Raw genomic sequence first — 21,730 nt, 5'->3', positions numbered from 1 at the left:
TTCCAAAACCTGTTCAATCTGCATTAAAAATACAGGCACTACCTCTAGCCTAGACTCCTACAAAAGCATTTAACAATCTCTTCATTTCAGGTGTATTCTCCTTTTATTCATCCTCCAAAGCACAATCAGATTCATCTTCCTAATATTTAGTGTTGGTCATGTTAGTCTACCACAAACTCATTACCACCTTCCCCTTAAAACATCTTCCTCCTCCTGTACAGTGAACAAACAGTACCATCCTGGGTTATGGCTTGAACATCACTATTGATTACTTCCTCTCCCGTCTGCTAGCTAGCATCCAATCCATTCCCAGGTCTTTTCAACCCCATTTTCTAAGTATCTCTCAAATATGTCCATCCACTTCTAGCTACACACACTGCCACTACCTTGGTCCAGGTTGACCACCATTTCTCACAGGGATTCCTGCCAACAACCTTGTAACCAGGCTCTCTGCTTCCCCTGTATCTTCCAACAGGCTAGAAACAAAGTCAACTCTTGCCGAAATACAAATCCTATCTATCTCAGCTCCCATTTTAAATCCAGCAAAGTCCTCCTTATTACCTTCGAGATGAAGTCTACATTCCTTCATATGAGATACCAATTTATTTCTTCAGTCCCATCACTGTTATTTTCTCCAGGTCTCTGAACATGCTATTCCCTCTGTTTCTAAATCCTCTGCCCAAACATCCCATCCCCCCCCACCTAATCCCACCTTATCATCAGATTTTAGCTTAAATGCTACTTCTTCCAAGAAATCTTCCTTCAACTCTGGGGATCTGCCTATGTGCTCTACACAGCAAAGTACATTATGTGCTTTCTATTACCTTGAACTAAAACTAAAACCAGTGCACTATATAACGGACGTGTTTGTTTACTTGCCTGTCTCCCCTTCTAGACTGAAAACATCCAGAGGACACAAATTGTCTAACTCACTTAAAATCCCCAGTACCAGGAACAGGCTTGGTGACAGCAGATGTTTAATAAGTATTTACTGACTAATTAAACAAAAGGATTAAAATCCTTAAATAGCTTCTTTCCTCTGACTAAAAAAGTCCTCATTGATCATGCAGGTGATCAGGACCTACATAATCTGGACTCAACCTATCTGTCTAGCCTTTTCTCCCACTACTTCTGTTTCATTTACTTTACAGGATAATCATACTGTATTACTAGTTGGAATTTAAACATGCCCTTTACTTTCTTACCTGAGTAACTGTTCACTCCTGGAATCCCCACCTCTTCTTTCAGTTAAAATCAAGCCTAGTTTTAAACGAAGATGCAAAAATGAAGCCTTCCTGACTCTTTCCAGCCCATAGTCTCCCTTTCCTATGAAGAAATAAACATTAATTTATAACTCTTATGAATTATATTCTGCCCATACAATGGCTATGTATGAATTTATCTTAATTCCCTTAATACAATGTAAGTTTTTAAAATGCAAGTAGAGTTGATTATTTGAGGACTCTGTATTTGTTAGTTTATATTTGCTCACTGAAATGTATTTTTAACACCAAAATCAATATTCACAGTGCTTTTGTGGTCATTTGTGAAGAGTGCAGCAAAATATTTGAGTCATCTGTCCTGCATTCTCAGATGAGGTCAAAAAGGTGATGCTCTGTCTTCTTGTTTCAGTTCTTGTACTGTAAACAAACGTCCGTTCTCTGGTCTAATCAGTGTTGCTTTTTCACATCTTTATGATTTTTCTTGATTTCATTGTTTAATATGGCCCCCAAGCTGACTGCTGAAGTACTGTCTAGTGTTTCTAAAAGTAAGAAGGTTATGATGTGCCTTACAGAGAATATACCTACGTTAGATAAGACATGAATTATAGTGTACTTGGCCCTGAGTTCAATGTTAATGAATCAACAATATACGTATTAAAGAAGGTGTCTTTAAACAGAAACACACATAAAAGGTTACTAATTGGTTGATGAAAATGTGACCAGAGGCCTACAGGAAACTAACCCTGTATTTCCCCTATGAACAAAGGTTCAGTGTTTGCAGTGACTTTTTAAAACATAACTACCTCAAATCATCAGAATTGACTGTACTTATATGTTATGCATTTTTGTTTCCCTCTCAGTGCCTAACAATGAATGCCTCACATAAAATGGGTATTTAATAACTGACCAGTGAATACATAAATGAAATCTATGATCTCCTGGTAACAGAGGGGGGGGATGGAAGATAAGGAAGCTGAGATTAAGATATGAATAGAGAGGACTAAAATAAACACCCACTGACCAACAAATACACAAAAGAGAATGACATAAGAAATACTACCCTCACAAAATTTCTTTTTTAAAAAGCTGACAGAGAATGTTTCAATCTCAGGCTTTTTGGAATCACAGCAAGAAAGACTTGTTAATTTACTATATCCCTTAAAATTAGCTTACTGACCCCTAGCAAAGACTTAAAAAGTTAAGATACCTTGGCATAGGACTTCTGTGTCCCACAGAAACATGTAAAGAGCTAAATATGAAATTTAAGGCTAAAAAAAAAAAACCAAAAAAAACTTCAAAGACTTTAAACTCATGCTCAGTATCAACTATGAATTTGAGAGCATCATAAATTTCACTTCTCTAGATGCTGGAATTCTAATATACAAGCAGCCCTCCCTTTGCATGGCACCTTGTTAACTGAAACTCATACATATTGGACCAGGCCCTCACTTGGCACAATCTATTACCACAGAAGAACTAAGCAAAGCAAAGACTGCACAGCAGTAATTCTTGTGTGCTCCTTCCAAAGTAACACAAATGGCAGAGGTAAATAAGCACATGTTATCGCCTGCTTCACATTCTATTCCATAAGATGGCCATATATATTTGCTTATTGGTTCTTAAACACTTCTGTAACTCTACAGGCCCGGCAATGTCTAAGCCCTTTAAAAACAATTCATCTAATTCGCCTAACAACTTTATGAGACAGTATTATTATCCCCATTTTACAGATGAGGAAACTGAGGTACAAAGAGGTTATCTCACTCTAGGCCACACAACCATTAGTGACCTCAGTATTTGAACCTAGATGATCTGACTCCAGAGATAAAGGTCCAGAGCTTACACTCCTAACTGCTATGCTATAATCATGACTTTAACCAGTGCCCCGCTTCTACGCTTGTCCCCACCCTCAATCTATTATTCAACTCAGTACCAAGAGTAAGGTACATAAGTGAGATCATTTCACTCCTTTGCTTATCAAAATTCCTCACTGGCTTTATACACTTAAAATAAATCCAAACTCCATGAATGGTCTACAAGTCCCTGAGCCTACCACTTCTCTTCCACATGCTCTTGCCATATTGTTCTCTTTCTCACCAGCTCTTTCCCCACTCTGTGTCTTTGCTCACTCCATAATGCCCTCTCTCTGGAACACTCCTCCTTTACTCTGTGTGCTCTAAATTCTTTAAGTCTTAATGTAGATACCATATTCTCAGGTCTCCTCTCACCACCCTAATTAAAACAGCCCCATTCATCATTCTCTACTTCAGCCCCTTTTCTTCATAACACTCAAAAAATACGTAATTATTTTGCTTACTTGTTCTTTTTATCTCTCCCCACCAAAACTTGCTTACAACTATACTTCAAGTATCTGAAAGAGTTCCAGATGCTCAGTAAATATTCATTAAATGAGTAAGCCAGGTTATCCTGTGGCTTCCTGCAATCCTTAGTACAACACCTCATTCTACCTTCTCATGGGTATCTGGCATGAGAAGCATACCTATAATTTGAGTTTTCTCTATCAGAGATTATCTAAGCATTAAGAATATAACTCATTCATTAAAAGATGATCATCACCATTTATTCTAAAAAACTCATCTGAAAAATGTTATCAGTCTAAAGGGAATGTTAATTATGTAGTTATTATTTTCAAATTATTCCTTATAAATCTCAACATGACCAAAGGGATATTACCTATGTTAAATTCAAACACCAGTGTTGTATCTCCAGCAAATTTCTCAAGCTCTTCTAACTCTTAATGTTCAAATTACTTTTATTTAATTATTTAAAATTGTGTAATTTTGCTGTGTTTTAACATTTATGCATATATAGTTATTTTTTTAATTGTTCAGAAAATGAGACTCAACATATGGCCAGTTTTTTCCAATTTAAGTCATAAGTGTTTCATATTCCAAATGAGTTATCTATTTGGTTTGGGGGTAAAGTAGGCATAAGTCTACATTTAAGCTATACATCCTAAGATTATCTACAGGAAATTAATCTTCAATACTTATTTCTACAAATGTCACAAACATAAGTATTTTACATTTGCTAGCTAAATAAAGCACCAACATCCAGCATTCTAATTAGAACAGTACTGCCATAATTAAGTGAGACTTAAATTACTCAGTAATCAGCTGCTAGTATAAACAATTCAAAAGCCAAACAGGAGATATAATAAAAAGTATGTGAAGTACAGGTAGATGGTTGTAACATGAAATACCATTAAGAAAAGTGTACTCTGTGACAGCATTTTATTGACATAATCAGATTATCTACAATGTATATACTTGTATAGCAAGGGCTTTGATTTTTGTCTTTTCATACTTAATTGATTTACTGAAAGCAAATTACATTGCTGGATGTGGGAATAGCAGGAGAGAATAGCAACGCAGCATCCTTCACAAATCTTATTCTCTTAAGGTTTAAAAATATGAAAACAAAATGTTAAACGTTAATTATCCAAAAGAAAAATACCACCACCACATTTCCAAAGAGGTCTTTATCCCATGTGCCACCTCTCTGTACTGTAGGTGTTCCTAAATGTAAGAAGCTCTAGCAACATCTTAATTATGACAAAAATCTCTCTAATCTACCATATAATCTCTTTTTAAAATCTGTCCCACTGCTAAAAAGAACCAAAGCCAGGGGTCCTTGCAGAAATGGCTGACTCCAGGGCTGAAGCAGTGAAAATACAGGACAAGCTTGAAACACCTTGTGCCAGAAAGGGCGAAAAAAAATAAAACGGCATGACGAAAGGATACAGGCCAGCTTCACAGGGCTCTCACTGGCTACATCAGTGACAATTTGAGTACTGAAGTAAGTGGCAGACAGTAATAGATTACAATCCACTGAATAAAATGAAAATCCATGAGAGAGGGATGGAGGAAAGAAAAAAAATAACAGCTCTTGCTTAAAGTAAACTGATAACTCTGAAGAGAAGGGGAGGGATGAGCATCACTATTTTTAACCATTATAGTAAAGACTGGCTCAAGCAATCATCTGTAGATGCTAAATCCAGGGGGGAGTCTGATGAGCAGGGGGTCTCAGAGTATCTCCCCACAGATTGCTTATCAGTTGCAATTAGATAAATAGTGACTATATGGTAGAGGAGTCAGACAACACCTTGAATGAGTGACCAAAATTAACATCACTATTGAGCAACATACAGAAATTGCTTTCCCCCCCGAAAAGGACACAGCATCACTTAGTGTAATTTTCCAGCTCAGAATACATAACCTGAGGAAGTACCAGCTAAACTTAAATTGAGGAATATTTTATAAAATAACTGGTCTATAACCTTCAAAAGTGCCAATGCCATTTTTGTTAGGAAGAAAGGTTAAGGAACTTTTCATTAAAGGAGAGTAAAGAGTCATGACAATTAAATACATGATCCCAGATAGAATCCTGTACTGGAGTGGGATAACTGGCAATATTGGAATATGGGCTACAGGGAGATAAAATTATTGTTTCAATGTTAAATCTTCTGAATCTGATAACTATATCATAGCCATATGGAGAATAAACCTTGTTCTCAGAAAATACACACTTAAGTTTTGAGGCAAAGGGGTCATGTAACCTACTTTCAAATGGATCAGATGAGAGAGAGAGAGAGAGAGAGAGAGAGAGAGACAGAGTGTGTGTGTGTGTGTGTGTGTGCGTGTGCGCGCAGACAGAGAAATAGAGAGTAGAAGAGGAGGGAAATGACAAGTAATTATGGCAAAATCTTAAAAATTGGTGAATATGGATAAAGGGTATACAGGTATTCTCTTTGCTATTCTTAAAACTTTGATTTCAAAATAAAAAGTTAGTTAAAAATCTGCCTCACTGCACAACACTGTGAATGTGCTAAACACTACTGGATTCAATACTTTAAAATGGTTAATTTCATGCTATGTGAATCTTAACGGCAATAAAAAACATTTTTTTTCTAAAACTATCCCTCTAAGTAACACAAATAACTTGGAACTAAGTCAAACTTCATGAAAGGATTGATTGGTTTATTTCTTTTTCATTTCAAGCTGTCATTTTCTTGATTCTATAATTTGGAGAACATTTATTTCAGTGTCAAATTAGGCAGTAACTAGCTTTCTCAAGTGCAATCATTCCTCCATTAAAGCATCGAAGAGTTTTGATAGAGTGAACACTATACATTATGCTTTTAGATATAGAATGCATCAGTTTTAATGTAAAGGAAGTTTATCACAGTTAAAATGCATTATGAAACTTAGGCTCACCTGACTTTTTATAATTAGTATCATTCTATTTTATAATTAAATTATAGTAAAAAAGAACAATTAGTAACATAGCATATGCAAATCATTCTTTTGGTACACCAACTACCACACACACACACCCCAAACCATTTTAACATGTCAAGCAATGTTAAGTACTTATATGAGTAAAAAATCCTAAAGGTTAAACATTTCACACAACTTATAAATAGGCCAATCACACCCTCAAGGACTCTCTTAGGATTATTCTAGTTACAAAGTTCCCATGAAAAACAGTAATCTATTACCATTTTTTTAAATGACAAAAGTTAATAAAAGCTAGCTAAATGTTATATTTAGATACAACAGTAATGTTCTATTTATGACTCTAAATAACTAGGACACCCATTCCCACTTGCTAGAAAAACTTTTAGTTAAATATTTAGCATAAAGTATTTATTTGAAAATTGTTCTGGAAATACCAGTCATTACAAATTCAACTGTATATCTTATGACACACATTAACAATTCAAGCACAAGTTCCTCAAATGCAACTTCTAATAAATTTTGAAAGCGTAAGCTCCTGAGGTCCATATTTTTTTTAAGTATGGGAATATTACTCCTATTCAACAACCAGAAACAGTCCTTCCCTACTTTAAGCAGCTTCAGACTTGCATTGTTTTGTGTGTAAGTTTAATTGTGAAACAATCTTTCCTATTGCTGACAGTTGCTTAAGGTCACTTGCTCAGGTTACTTAGTAAATCATTTTTTTTTTTCCAAAAAAGAAAGGACAGTGTGATGTTTTTCTTATCAAGAGATGTCATATGTTAAACTGGTTTCAGAAGCAAATCAAATAACCCAGTGTATTAAAAAAAGAGCATAGCATAAGAATTGTTAGCATCATAAATCCCAATTCTAGTTTTTACAGGTATGATAAAAGAGTAGCTACTAAAATAATAGTAAAAATTTTTACTGTTAGAGGGGTTTAAAGTTTATTAACACTTTTTGCCAACTTTTAAATTCCTACTCTTTAGAACTAATCTAAGGAATGACAGTTTTTGTTCACCTCTATCTTTTAATTTTAGGTTACACCTTTTTAAAGCTATCTCATAATGACCAAACAAAACAAAAGAACAAGAATTTACTGAGAACACAATGGTAAACCTTTTCACAATATATTAACTCATTTAATTCTCTCATCATTCCTGGAAGGTAGACCTTATGCCCATTTCATTCAGAAATGCACAAAAAGTCTCTTGACTTATGATGTCTTCCCTCAAATTACTCCTCCCACCCCTCATTTAAAAATAAAACTGAAACCCAAAGAAGTTTACTCAGCTTGGGCATACTCATAACAAATTATCTTTTAAAATATGTGGCACCCTATTTAAAATACCCTATTAAGGTAATTTTATTAACTATATTATGAGACTCCTTCAGGAAAAAAATCTAAAAGAAAGTACTAAAATTACTTAAGCTTAAAAAAAAAGCATAAAAGCCTTCTAAGAGAATGAGAAAATTATGAAACATCCTGCACTGGGACAATATGTGAAAACTGCAGTGGTTGAGAGTCCGCCTGCCGATGCAGGGGACACGGGTTCGTGCCCCGGTCCGGGAAGATCCCATGTGCCGCGGGGCAGCTGGGCCTGTGAGCCATGGCTGCTGAGCCTGTGCGTCCGGAGCCTGTGCTCCGCAACAGGAGAGGCCACAGCAGTGAGAGGCCCGCGTACCGCAAAAACAAAAAACAAAAAACAAAAAAAAAGTGAAAACCACATCTTTGTAGACACAAATGCTTGACGTTGTACAGTTTGATCACATCGCTTATAGATGTTTTCACTTCTATGTGATTAGGTTCAGATGCACTACCAAATATCAAACACTAACTGAAAGTATATCACTAAGAAATCCTATCAATAGAATAATAAAATGAGAAATCCTGCACCTCAGCAGTGATAAGTTTGTAAAACTACCGGTAAGTGAACTCAAATAATTTAAAATTTTTAAATAAAATTTAAAACTTAAAAATATTAAGTAAGTCAGCAATAGTTTTTCCCCCATTTTCATCCATGATGGATTAAACTTAGATTTACTCAAATGCATTTCCAAATCCCAAAAACTAGGCTCAATTTTTCTGACATGAAGGAAATTGTTTCCAGAACCTCACTACTAAAATTTTGAAGCCTAAATAATTTATTTCCCCTCAAACTCAAACAAACACAAACCACCAAACATCTACACTTTAAATTATTTAATCTGGACTATGAGATTGGGGTGGAAGGGGGACCTCCCTTTGCAACAGAACAGCTTCTTAGACAGTATTCAGGAATGTCATCCTCTGCTTGGAACCATTTGGGAGTAGGTTCTTATCAGTGAGCCCACATCGTTTGACCTGTCTTTAAGATTTTTCACTCCATGTCTGACTCCTTATTTGGCCTTATCCTCCTTTCAGCAGACACATATTTTGAAATACCAGGATCTATCTTTTTCATTAAGCCTTTGCTCTGTCTTAATTGTTCTTTCCATTCTCTGAATTTCTACAGTATATATACCGATACCCCAAATTCAGATATCATATCATCTTACATTATTCTGTCTTTTTCATGTGCTTGTCCTGTGCATCCACTTCACAGGATCATAAGCTGCTACTGGAACTATAAGGTCTGTCAGTCAGTTTACATACTGTACAGTGCTTGTTGTAGATATTTAATAAGCACTCACTGAAAGATCCTTAGAAGATATGGCGAAGATTAGTAAGGGTATCAGTAATATATTTTCAGTTATTATATACCATTTAAACATTTACAACCTATGCCAAAAACATACTCCTTGGATAGGTACATAATGAACTAGGGAAAATTATTCCCAAATTATTCAATCTGAGCATAAGAAAAATTGGGAAAAGTTGTACATAAATCAGAGAGTAGTAAGACATAGCACTACAGGCACAGCTAACTGACCACAATATAAAGATCAAACAATTGTGTGAAACGTAAGCTGGCTACAGGGGACTAATTCTGAAACACATACTACAGCTCATGACTGTCATGACATTTTTTTTAGGATTAATTACAGTGAGCAAGTTCATTACAAGAAAAAAAAGACTTCCTTTTTCACCTACAGCTGTTTGCTTCTCTATCATTGAGGGGCATCCTACTTACATTGTTCAGAGTATTACAAGAGGCCAGAAAAATTTTCTTTTATGACTGGTACATATATGGAAAAAAGGAATAAATACTCATTGAATTTGGTTCAGAAGCTTATTATAAACTTTTTACAAGTAATTTTTAACTTGTTTAAGGCATACACTAGTAATTCACCTCTATTACAGTGAATAATGTCTTGTACAAGTTAGCAAAAACTGTTAAATATATGTTCTGAAAGCAGACACTAGATTTAAATCTAGACTCTATTTTCTAGATGTGTTACTTCGGGCAAGTTTCTGGACTTCTCTGTGGTCATTTTCCTCAACCACAAATTGAGAATAATAATAATGTTGTCACTATTGTTCTTGGCACATGACAAATGCTCAATAATGATTTGTTTTTTTTAAGAAATATCTGTAATTAAAAGATTTCCTCAGTAATATAAAACAACTTACCAAATTTAACATACTCATTCAAAAAAATATTTATTGAACACCTACTGTATGTCACACACTGTACTTGGAGTAAGTAATATAGCAGTAAACAAAACGAAGTCCCCGCCCTCAAGGAGTTTATATCCCAGAGGCAGCGGACAGAACAGATTATAGGATTAAAACTTTTATATGCCTTCATGAGAAATGAGCCACACTTCAGAAACCCATTCAGTACCAAACTTATAATTATAAACCAAACATATCAAACTAAGGATATTATTTTTAACCATTATGGTTTAACTTCAAGTAAAAAGTGTTTATCATACAATCTTAAGTCACTTTTAAAAATTACAAGTGATGAATATGCACTGTTCTTTAATGATTTGCTAAAACTGCTAAAACTGCATAGAAACAAATAGCAAGAAAAACAAGAAATTGAATTTTAAATATATGTCTTCTTTCTACTATAAAAATAAAAGCTACCTAAGGAAATTCCCTGGCAGGCTAGTGATTAGGACTCCATGCTTTCACTGAGAGGGTCCCATTCAAGCCCTGGCCGGGGAACTAAGATTGCATAAGTCATGTGGCACGGCCAAAGAAAAAAAACCCTATCTGGACGAGAATTTTTTTAAGTGAAACATTTTTAAATGCATACATACACGTTTATCACATAATGGTGAGTTTGTATGGAAGTTATAAAAAAAAAATTATATTAGAATTAGGTAGAACTTACTCTCCTAAGAATTTCTAAAGTAAATACAATTCGTATGTCAAGAGAAGACACTCCAAAATAATTGGTTAACTAGACTTAAGTACAAAACATCTTGGCTATTGTTACACATTAACAAAATCACTCATATTTACTATAGTCCATAGTCATGAGGAGCTATCAATACATGGGAATGCATTATGTTATTTTACCTGTATGAAATTTTCTGGCTAAAGGGCTCTGGTAAGCCAAAAGAATTTCTTGCCAGTTTGGGAGAGTGTACTGAAAAACTGGAAAGCACACTGCAATGTGCCTTCCTTATATATACTGCTCATCCATCATCAGATTATGAATTGGATATCACATTTTAGAGGATTCTTTTTCTTGATTTTGTTCAGTTTCTTTAAGGATAGACTGTCAACTTCAAATTGCCCTCATAAAATAAATCTTTTTATATTTTAGAAGAAATATTTTAGATTAGCAGCATCTTTAAAATCTTGAGAAAATACAAAACAAGCTGAATAAAAATTAGCAGATGGAAATGCAATATGTCCTTCCAAAGACTTTATTCCTTACTTATGTCTTTTGAAAGAGTTATTTCTGTAATATGCTTTACAATATTAAAGGCATTTGTGATTTGGTGAACACAACATAAGGCACACATTACAGATATTTTTATAAGTTCTCCTATACATTGCTTAACATGTCTATTGAGGTGAATATACATTGAAAATGATGATTTATATATTGAGACACAGCTCTTACATACTTGTAAATAATCTACTCTGACATTTTCTTTATTCCTTCAAACACTATATTCCTTTCACTTTTTTCTACACGTTATAAATTACTTTTTTAACTATACAATAATGACAGTGTTTCAAGACTTTATTTTATGTCAAGTGCTATGCTAAGTGTTTCACATAAATATAATCCTCACAAGAACCCTGTAAAATAAATACCATCCTATTTTATAGATGGGAAAGTTTGGAGATACTGTCCCAATCCCCAAGATCACTATTTCTTAGTGGTGGACCTAAGATTTCAATCCAGTTCCGATCTCTGAACCACAAACTTCTTCCCAGATCCAGTAAACATCACGTGGAGATGTCTAAATATAAGAGTGTGTATAGGACTTCCCTGGTGGCACAGTGGTTAAGAATTCGCCAGCCAATGCAGGAGACACTGGTTCGAGCCCTGGTCTGGGAAGATGCCACATGCTGCAGAGCAACTAAGCCCGTGTGCCACAACTACTGAGCCTGCAAGCCACAACTACTGAGCCCGCCTGCCACAACTACTGAAGCCCACGGGACTAGAGCCTGTGCTCTGCAACAAGAGAAGCCACCACAGTGAGAAGGCTGCGCACCACAACGAAGAGTAGCCCCTGCTCACCACAACTAGAGAAAGTCTGCACGCAGGAACGAAGACCCAAAGCAGCCAAAAAAAATTTAATAAAAAAAGTGTGGATAGCTAGCAAATTACTATAAAAATATATAGATGGGACTTTCCTGGTGGCGCAGTGGTTAAGAATCCACCTGCCCCGTTGCAACATCACGCCAGCCTCCACCGCCACAGGCTCGCCCCGCATTCCATACCCTTCCCTCCCCCCAGCTTGAGTGAGCCACAGCCCCCTAATTAGCTGATCCTTAAACCCCATCCTGTCTGAGTGAAGAACAGACACCCTCAGGCGACCTACAGGGAGAGGCGGGGCCAAATCCAAAGCTGAACCGCAGGAGCTGTGCGAACTAAGAAGAGAAAGGGAAATTTCTCCCAGCAGCCTCAGGAGCAGCGGATTAAATCTCCACAATCAACTTGATGTACCCTGCATCTGTAGAATACCTGAATAGACAACAAATCATCCCAAATTGAGAAGGTGGACTTTGGGAGCAAAGATATATATACTTTTTTCCTTATTCTCTTTCTGTGAGTGTGTATGTGTATGCTTCTTTGTGTGATTTTTGTCTGTATAGCTTTGCTTTTACCATTTGTCCTAGGGTTCTGTCTGTCCACTTTTTAAATTACTTTTTAATTCTTTTATTTTTAATAATTATTTTTTATTTTAATAACTTTATTTTATTTATTTTCTTTCTTTTTTCTCCCTTTCCTTCTGAGCCATGTGGCTGACAGGGTCTTAGTGATCCAGCTGCGTGTCAGGCCTGTGCCTCTGAGGTGGGAGGCCAAGTTCAGGACATTGGTCCACCAGAGACCTCCCGGCTCCACGTAATATCAAACGGCGAAAGCTCTCCCAGAGATCTCCATCTCAATGCTAAGACCCAGCTCCACTCAACGACCTGCAGCAAGCTACAGTGCTGGACACCCTATGCCAAACAAATAGCAAGACAGGAACACAACCCCATCCATTAGCACAGAGGCTGCCTAAAATCATAATAAGGCCACAGACACCCCAAAACACACCACCAGACGTAGACCTGCCCACCAGAAAGACAAGATCCAGCCTCATCCACCAGAACACAGGCACCAGTTCCCTCAACCAGGAAGCCTACACAACCCACTGAACCAACCTTCGCCACTGGGGACAGACACCAAAATCAACAGGAAATACGAACCTGTAGCCTGCAAAAAGGAGACCCCAAACACAATAAGTTAAGCAAAATGAGAAGCCAGAAAATCACACAGCAGATGAAGGAGCAAGGCAAAAACCCACCAGACCTGACAAATGGAGAGGAAATAGGCAGTCTACATGAAAAAGAATTCAGAATAATGATAGTAAAGATGATCCAAAATCTTGGAAATAGAATGGAGAAAATACAAGAAATGTTTCACAAGGACCTCGAAGAACTAAAGAGCAAACAAACAGTGATGAACAACACAATAAATGAAATTAAAAATTCTCTAGAAGGGATCAATAGCAGAATAACTGAGGGAGAAGAATGGATAAGTGACCTGGAAGATAAAATAGTAGAAATAACTACTGCAGAGCAGAATAAAGAAAAAAGAATGAAAAGAATTGAGGACAGTCTCAGAGACCTCTGGGACATTAAACGCACCAACATTTGAATTATAGGGATCCAAGAAGAAGAAGAGAAAAAGAAAGGGACTGAGAAAATATTTGAAGAGATTATAGTTGAAAACTTCCCTAGTATGGGAAAGAAAATAGTCAATAAAGTCTAGGAAGCACAGGGAGTCCCATACACCATAAATCCAAGGAGGAGCACGCCAAGGCACATAGTAATCAAACTACCAAAAATTAAATACTAAGAAAAAATATTAAAAGCTGCAAGGGAAAAGCAACAAATAACATACAAGGGAATCTCCATAAGGTTAACAGCTGATCTTTCAGCAGAAACTCTGCAAGCCAGAAGGGAGTGGCAGGACATATTTAAAGAGATGAAAGGTAGAAAACTACAACCAAGATTACTCTACCCAGCAAGGATCGCATTCAGATTTGACGGAGAAATTAAAACTTTTAAAGACAAGCAAAACCTAAGAGAATTCAGCACCACCAAACCAGCTTTACAACAAATGCTAAAGGAACTTCTCTAGGCAGGAAACACAAGAGAAGGAAAAGACCTACAATAACGAACCCAAAACAATTAAGAAAATGGTAATAGAAACACACATACCAATAACTACCTTAAATGTAAATGGATTAAATGCTCCAACCAAAAGACACAGACTGGCTGAATGGATTCAAAAACAAGACTCGTATATATGCCATCTACAAGAGACCCACTTCAGACCTAGGGATACATACAGACTGAAAGTGAGGGGATGGAAAAAGATACTCCATGAAAATGGAAATCAAAAGAAAGCTGCAGTAGCAATTCTCATATCAGACAAAATAGACTTTAAAATAAAGACTATTACAAGAGACAAAGAAGGACACTACATAATGATCAAGGGATCGATCCAAGAAGAAGATATAACAATTGTAAATATTTATGCACCTAACATAGGAGCACCTCAATATGTACGGCAAATGCTAACAGCCATAAAAGGGGAAATCAACAGTAACACAATCATAGTAAGGGACTTTAACACCCCACTTTCACCAATGGACAGATCACCCAAAATGAAAATAAATAAGGAAACACAAGCTTTAAATGATACATTAAACAAGATGGACTTATTTGATGTTTATAGGACATTCCATCCAAAAACAAGAGAATACACTTTCTTCTCAAGTCTTCATGGAACATTCTCCAGGACAGACCATATCTTGGGTCACAAATCAAGCCTTGGTAAATTTCAGAAAACTAAAATGGTATCAAGTATCTTTTCTGACCACAATGCTATGAGACTAGATATCAATTACAGGAAAATATCTGTAAAAAATACAAACATATGGAGGCTAAACAATACACTACTTAATAACCAAGAGATCACTGAAGAAATCAGAGGAAATCAAAAAATACCTAAAAATAAATGATAACGAGAACACAACGACCCAAAATCTATAGGATGCAGCAAAAGCAGTTCTAAGACGGAAGTTTACGGCAATACAATCCTACCTCAAGAAACAAGAAACATCTCAAATAAACAACCTAACCTTACCCCTAAAGCAATTAGAGAAAGAAAAAGAAAAAAAAAAACACAAAGTTAGCAGAAGGAAAGAAATCATAAAGATCAGATCAAAAATAAAAATGAAAAAGAAATGAAAGAAACAATAGCAAAGATCAATAGAACTTAAAAGCTGGTTCTTTGAGAAGATAAATAAAATTGATAAACCATTAGCCAGACCCATCAAGAAATAAAGGAAGAAGACTCAAATCAATAGAATTAGAAATGTAAAAGGAGAAGTAACAACTGACACTGCAGAAATACAAAGGATCATGAGAGATTACTACAAGCAACTATATGCCAATAAAGTGGACAACCTGGAAGAAATGGATAAATTCTTAGAAAACCACAACCTTCCAAGACTGAACCAGGAAGAAACAGAAAATATAAAAAGACCAATCACAAGCACTGAAATTGAGACTATGATTAAAAATCTTGCAACAAACAAAAGCCCAGGACCAGATGGCTTCACAGGCAAATTATGTCAAACATTCAGAGAAGAGCTAACACATATCCTTCTCAAACTCTTCCAAAATTTGGCAGATGGAGGAACACTCCAAAATCATTCTATGAGGTCACCATCACCCTGATGCTAAAGCCAGACAAAGATGTCACAAACAAAGAAAACTACAGGCAAATATCACTGATGAACATAGATGCAAAAATCCTCAACAAAATACTAGCAAACAGAATCCAACAGCACATTAAAAGGATCATACACCATGATCAAGTGGGGTTTATCCCAGGAATGCAGGGATTCTTCAATATACGCAAATCAATCAATGTGATACACCATATTAACAAATTGAAGGAGAAAAACCATATGATCATCTCAATAGCTGCAGAAAAAGCTTTTGACAAAATTCAACACCCATTTATGATAAAAACCCTCCAGAAAGTAGGCATAGAGGGAACTTTCCTCAACATATTAAAGGCCATATATGACAAACTCACAGCCAACATCATTCTCAATGGTGAAAAACTGAAACCTTATTTCCACTAAGATCAGGAACAAGACAAGGTTATCCACTCTCACCACTATTATACAAAATAGTTTTGGAAGTTTTAGCCACAGCAATCAGAGAAGAAAAAGAAATAAAAGGAATCCCAATCAGAAAAGAAAAAGTAAAGCTGTCACTGTTTGCAGATGACATGATACTATACATAGAGAATCCTAAAGATGCTACCAGAAAACTACCGGAGCTAATCAATGAATTTGGGAAAGTAGCAGGATACAAAATTAATGTACAGAAATCTCTTGATTCCTATACTCTAATGATGAAAAATCTGAAAGAGATATCAAGGAAACACTCCCATCTACCACTGCAACAAAAAGAATAAGATACCTAGGAATAAACCTACCTAGGGAGACAAAAGACCTGTATGCAGAAAACTATAAGACACTGATGAAAGAAATTAAAGATGATACAAACAGATGGAGAGATATACCATGTTCTTGGATTGGAAGAATCAACATTGTGAAAATGACTATACTACCCAAAGCAATCTACAGATTCAATGCAATCCCTATCAAACTACCACTGGCATTTTTCACAAACCAGAACAAAAAATTTCATAATTTGTATGGAAATGCAATAGACTCTGAATAGCCAAAGCAATCTGGAGAAAGAAGAACAGAGCTGGAGGAATCAGACTCCCTGACTTCAGACTATACTACAAAGCTACAGTAATCAAGACAGTATGGTACTGGCACAAAAACAGAAATATAAGTCAATGGTACAGGATAGAAAGCCCAGAGATAAACTCACACACATATGGTCACCTTATTTTTGATAAAGGAGGCAAGAATATACAATGCAGAAAAAGCCTCTTCAATAAGTGGAGCTGGGAAAACTGGACAGCTACATGTAAAAGAATGAAATTAGAACACTCCCTAGTACCATACACAACAATAAACTCAAAATGGATTAAAGATTGAAATGTAAGGCCAGACACTATAAAACTCATAGAGGAAAACATAGGCAGAACACTCTATGACATAAATCACAGCTAGATACTTTTTGACCCACCTCCTAGAGAAATGGAAATAAAACCAAAAATAAACAAATGGGACCTAATGAAACTTAAAAGCTTTTGCACACCAAAGGAAAAGATAAACAAGACGAAAAGACAACCCTCAGAATGGGAGAAAATATTTGGAAATGAAGCAACTGACAAAGGATTAATCTCCAAAATTTACAAGCAACTCATGCAGTTCAACATCAAAAAAAACAACCCAATTCAAAAATGGGCAGAAGACCCAAACAGACATTTCTCCAAAGCAGATATACACATTGCCAACAAACATATGAAAGAATGCTCAACATCACTAATCGTTACAGAAATGCAAATCAAAACTACAATGAGGTATCACCTCATACCAGTCAGAATGGCCATGATCAAAAAATCTACAAACAATAAATGCTGGAGAGGGTGTTGAGAAAAGGGAACCATCTTGCACTGTTGGTGGGAATGTAAATTGATACAGCCACTATGGACAACAGTATTGAGGTTCCTTAAAAAAATAAAAATAGAACTACCGTACAACCCAGCAATCCCACTACTGGGCATATACCCTGAGAAAACCATAGTTCAAAAAGAGTCATGTAGGGGGCTTTCCTGGTGGCGCAGTGGTTGAGAGTCCGCCTGCCGATGCAGGGGACACAGGTTCGTGCCCCGGTCCGGGAAGATCCCACATGCCGTGGAGCAGCTGGGCCCGTGAGCCATGGCCGCTGAGCCTGCGCGTCCAGAGCCTGAGCTCCGCAACGGGAGAGGCCACAGCAGTGAGAGGCCCGCATACAGCAAAAAAAAAAAAAGAGTCATGTACCACAATGTTCATTGCAGCCTTGTTTTTAATAGCCAGGACATGGAAGTAACCTAAGTGTCCATCAACAGATGAATAGATAAAGAAGATATGGCACATATATACAATGGAATATTACTCAGCCATAAAAAGAAACGAAATTGAGTTTTTTGTAGTGAGGTGGATGGACCTAGAGTCTGTCATACAGAGTGAAGTCAGAAAGAGAAAAACAAATATCGCATGCTAACACATATATATAGAATCTAAGGGAAAAAAGGTTATGAAGAACCCAGGGGCAGGACAGGAATAAAGACGCAGACATTGAGAATGGACTTGAGGACACGGGGAGAGGGAAGGGTAAGCTGGGACAAAGTGAGAGTGGCATGGACTTACGAATACTACCAAATGTAAAATAGATAGCTAGTGGGAAGCAGCTGCACAGCACAGGGAGGTCAGCTCGGCACTTTGTAACCACCTAGAGGGGTGGAATAGGGAGGGTGGGAGGGAGACTCAAGAGGGAGGAGAGGGCCTCCCTGGTGGCGCAGTGGTTGAGAGTCCGCCTGCCGATGCAGGGGATACGGGTTCGTGCCCCGGTCTGGGAGGATCCCATATGCCGCGGAGCGGCTGGGCCCGTGAGCCATGGCCGCTGGGCCTGCGCATCCGGAGCCTGTGCTCCGCAACGGGAGAGGCCACAACAGTGAGAGGCCCGCATACCGCAAAAAGAAAAAAAAAAAAAAAAAAAAAAAAAAGAGGGAGGAGATATGGGGATATATGTATATGTATAGCTGATTCACTGTTATAAAGCAGAAATTAACACACCACTGTAAAGCAATTATACTCCAATAAAGATGTTAAAAAATAATTAGTAGAGGGCTTCCCTGGTGGCGCAGTGGTAGAGAGTCCGCCTGCCGATGCAGGGGACATGGGTTCGTGCCCGGTCCGGGAGGATCCCACATGCCGTGGAGCGGCTGGGCCCGTGAGCCATGGCTGCTGAGCCTGCATGTCCACAGCCTGTGGTCCGCAATGGGAGAGCCCACAACAGTGAGAGGCCCACGTACCGCAAAAAAAAAAAAAAAAAAAAAAAAAAAAAAAAAAATCAGTAGAAAAGAAGGAAGAGAATAAAGAACATTGTCACCAGTCAGAAAAAAAAAAAAAAAAAGAATTCACCTGCCAATACAGGCAACACAGGTTCAAGCCCTGGTCCGGGAGGATTCCACATGCTGCGGAACAACTAAGCCCGAGCACCACAACTACTGAGCCTGCGCTCTAGAGCCCATGAGCCATAACTACTGAAGCTCACGTGTCTAGAGCCCGTGCTCCGCGATAAGAGAATCCACTGCAATGAGAAGCCCGCGCGCAGCAACAAAGACCCAATTCAGCCAAAAAAATAATAAATAAATAAATCAAAAATATATATACGTAGATGGACACACTCACATAATTAGACTAAACAATGAAAGCTCATATGCAGTGACACGTTAGGGGAAAAAAAAGAATAAACAGTTAAATACATTGTCCCAGAATGTTAAGTAAAGTCAGCTGAGACTAAAGAGAGCTAAATCTTTACACATAAGACCCATTACAAGTACTAAAAATGTACTTTGAATCTATGAAGTAGTCTTGCTGCCCCCCAAATTGGAACTTGAATTTATCAAGTGAGTAGATAAAATTACCAAATTGCAGGAAATACAGAGGTTAGAAAAACACTTAAACAACCCTATGGGATCCAATTAGCAAAAACCAAACTGAGGAAAGTACAAAAAACTCAGTTTCTTTAATACGTAAACCTTAAGAGGGAAAAAAAGAAGACAGAGATTGAGCCTACACATTAAAAGAATCAAGAGATATACCCACCAACTCAGAAACATCAAAGAGGAATCATGAGGCAAATGAGAAACAAATGCTGATTGGGCATTTGATATTAAGTAATCATCCTTTTTAAAAGGTGTGATAATGGTATTATGATTATGATAAAAAAGATTGACTCTTTACTTTTTGGAGATTGATATACTTATAGATGAAATGATACAGTGTCTGGAATTTGCTTCAAAATAATACGGAGTGGGGGTGGTAGGCAGAGGCACAGATAAAGCAAGACTAGTCAGACTGTTGAAGTTAGGTCTGTGTACACAGAGGTTCATTACAACAGTCCCTCCAGTTTTGGATATATTTGAAATCTTTCATAATAAAAGCCAAAGAGTAAATTCCAACCAGACAGATCTAAATATTAAAGATAAAACAATAAAATTTCTTCAAGACTAAAAAAAGTTATTTAAGTTGCCTATACTTTTCCTTTTTTTCTTAAAGGAAATATTAAATAAACATTGGAAATAAGTAAGAAAATAATACAAGGGCATAGAAAAAGCTTCAACTGTGGAGTCATACTGTAAAACCTAGGAGTGAGTACTATTAAGTGGTACTTAAAATAAAAAAGGCCAAATACTTTGAGTGGATGCATAGTAAACAAATGAAAAACTACTTGAAAACAGGAAGGGCACAGGAAAATGTAAGAGGCAGCTAAGAGCTTTTTAAAAGCACCTTGGCAATGGTACTAAACAGACTAATTTGAACTACAGAAAATCACTCCTAAGAAATGCTGGCAAAGATAAAATCATCTTTCTTTGCAATTAGAGTCTTTCTTAATATCTACTTGTGTCCAGTTACTAGAAGAGAGGAAGGAAGGATAATGAATTTACTGTTTCAGCAATAACAACTGGTTTAAAGAAAAGTTGATAGGGGGAGACTAGAAAGCTGAAAATCACCTTTGTTTTCAAGTTCTAAGAAGCAAACTGAACAGAGATTTACTGGTAAGATAGGGAAATAGGGGGAACACATCCGAGGACTGAAGTGGAAAACCAATGATAAGTTCAAGTGCACCAATTTGCAGTGGCAAATTTCTTGAAGGCAGGTATTGTATTTTTCAAGTTCAGAAAATACAGTACTATTCCAATAAATAATAAATGTATTATCTGTTGAAATAACTGAATTAAATATTTTCTATAAAAGCAAAGGGTTCTCCCTCTGGGGTCAGCTAGACTAGATCAGTAGTTTCCACAGTTCTATTACATTATGTGACCATTTAGAAACTAAAATCATGCAAATAACACCAACAAAAATCAACTTATGGGAGAAAAAATGCAAGCTATGCTTAAGAGAATAACTTAAAATGGAGTATCTATAGCAGTTGCCTTAGGACCTTGGCCAGCCCTGTTTGAATCACTATCGTAAAAAGAATAGGGGCCACTGATGAAATAGATTTACTGTTAATACTACTCCCTGCATGAAAGAGAAGGATTGGCTGGGCTTGAACAGTAAGTAGCAGTTTGATTGACCACTACCAGGTTACCTTCACTGCATTTCCAAAATTTGAAGAAAAAAGGCAACAGAACTGTAGCAACTTTCAATTTATACCATAAACAGGATAACAAAATATAATTTTATGTTCAATTTTAATAATGTTCAATTTTATTACAGCCTCAAATAAAGGGAGGCAGGTCAAAGGATGACGATGGTCGAGCTTTTCCCAGTTGGTGGGAGTGGTGCCACTTATCCTTTCCTGCCACAGCTCTCTTTAATGCAACTCGAGTACAAGTGGGAGGAAACTGGCACTCCAAGCTCTGGCTGGCCTATGGTTTTATCAGCTTTTCCTCAGTTCCACAATGTTCTGCAAAACAGAGCCATTTA

General features: G+C 36.9%; 1 protein-coding gene across 3 annotated transcripts in view; it reads right to left on the bottom strand.

Annotated features, from left to right (window-relative positions):
• Positions 1-21,730, bottom strand: part of CLINT1 (clathrin interactor 1) — a 67,017-nt gene that overhangs the window by 41,918 nt on the left and 3,369 nt on the right. Inside the window, exon 1 of one of the 3 annotated variants that reach the window (XM_082621584.1) lies at positions 1,206-1,224. The exons of the other annotated variants lie outside the window; for them this stretch is intronic. The gene's annotated coding sequence lies outside the window, so the exon portion shown is untranslated. Of the gene's footprint in view, positions 1-1,205; positions 1,225-21,730 lie in introns of those variants that run through there. 3 annotated transcript variants of the gene reach the window in all.

Source organism: Mesoplodon mirus, assembly GCF_964341445.2.
Source record: "Mesoplodon mirus genome assembly, chromosome: 5".
Lineage (NCBI taxonomy): Eukaryota > Metazoa > Chordata > Mammalia > Artiodactyla > Ziphiidae > Mesoplodon > Mesoplodon mirus.
Note: the sequence above shows the minus strand (reverse complement) of the source record. Positions and strands in the feature narration are given on the sequence as shown.